Here is a 1,859-nt window from a genome sequence, read left to right on the forward strand (position 1 = left end):
CTGTTACCCAGTGTTCGAGTACTTTTTGTATTATTGTTTTTGTTCTTGTTCTTGTTCTTGTTCTTGTTCTTGTCCTTGTTCGTGTTGTTGGTATTGCTTATCAAAAAATATACACATACATATATATGTCGAAAAATTTGTTATCGCCTTTCTTGCCTTTGGTTTAAGCCTAACTGGTGTCTAATAAAATATGTTTTCTTATACAAGTCGTTGCTTATAAATATTTAAAAAAAATACTCTGTCAACAATCGAATTGCATGCATTTAACGGCGTATTGTCTGTGTGTGGTTGTTTTTGTTTTTGTTGTTGAAATTGTTTGAATTGTATTTTAATGGGCGTTCGTAAAAGCTGCCTTGATTATTTATAAAATGTCGCTTTGCTTTGCAGCTCGTTTCTTTAATTGTCTAACTAGACTCCATTAGAGTATAAAAAGCATCTAAAGCCTAAGCACATATACATAGGCAAGTATTTAATTTATATGTATGTTGCTGATTAGCATGGAAGTGGCCTAAAGCCTGTTTGAATTTATTTTCTTCTCCTTGCTTTATTTATTTTAGTAGCAGTTGTTATGGCTTCTGTTATTTAGTTTTTAGCTTTAATACACACAGATACACTTAGTTACAAATAGATATCTCGAATAAATCATCTCCTTGCTATTGTAGTTGCTGCTGCTGCTTGTTGTACAATAGATTTAAATAATATTTAACAATTTGTGTTTGTTGCTGGATCGTGGCTCGCATTGCATAACAATTATCTAAACTTAAGCTGTACAAAGACGGATTTACTGCAAGGAACACGACGATAATTCACTAACAATACTTAAACATTAATACATATTTTCATTGGTAGACACATAATAGAATTTATTAACTACGCTGCAATAAAGAAATATACATATGTATGTTGAACGAGTGTGTTGTAAATAATGTTTATCGTTATTGCAAAGTTCTCAGCGTTGTGCCCAAAAAGTAGGTTCTTGCTCTTTTTTGTTATAAAATCAATTTATAATCGGCCTAATAAAAGCTTCAGATTTATGCAGAGTATGGTAAATGTGTTAAGCTCGAATTACATTGCCTTGAGAAATGAAAAAGCAAATGTAGATTAATAGCTTCAGTTGTCGACGCTTGCTAAAAGAGTATACAGTATAATTTTGTTCTTCTTTTCTTGCAAGAAGTTGAAGGGTGCAGCTTCAAAACGAATATTATGAGTTAATAAAACAGATGCAGTTGAGTCTAATCGCAGTGCAGTTTTTTATTTAAGTGTCAACAAAATGTTGCAGTGAGTGTATTAACGCTTTCACATTTTACAGAATCCATTTTTTATTTGTTTCTTATTGAATATACACACGACTCTATGCGCTGACAGCAATCCATTAATCAATTTCACAACTCGTTATGAACGATATTTATTGAGCAGCCATTGAAACTCAACGCAATATAAAATGCGCAAGCTTTTACTCGTTAGCTGAGCTCAAATTTAAACAAATAAAAACAGACTGCTAAAGTTCACTTTGCCATCAGCATATGAGTAAGTAAAGTATAATGTTGTCTGTTTGTTGCACTGATTGCAAAGTATTGTTTGTTTTATTTAACTTGGTTGGTCTTTCTTTTTTTCAAGATTGCGCTCGTGTTGTATATTTTTATGTATATTTTCCATGTTGTTTTGTTGTAATGTTCGTACATGCAATTTTGTCGTAAACACGCAAATTAAAACACGGCCGTGCTGCTCTCTTTTTACTTCTACTGTTCGCATAACCTTAACATTTACCATGACGACTGGGCCTGGCTGAGGTTGAGGACTGGCCGCCGTGCAGAGCCAAATAACATTCAGGGTCATTATAAGCGCTAACATATCCTTTC

The sequence above is a fragment of the Drosophila busckii genome, unplaced genomic scaffold (genome assembly GCF_011750605.1).
Source record: "Drosophila busckii strain San Diego stock center, stock number 13000-0081.31 unplaced genomic scaffold, ASM1175060v1 hic_scaffold_51, whole genome shotgun sequence".
NCBI lineage: Eukaryota > Metazoa > Arthropoda > Insecta > Diptera > Drosophilidae > Drosophila > Drosophila busckii.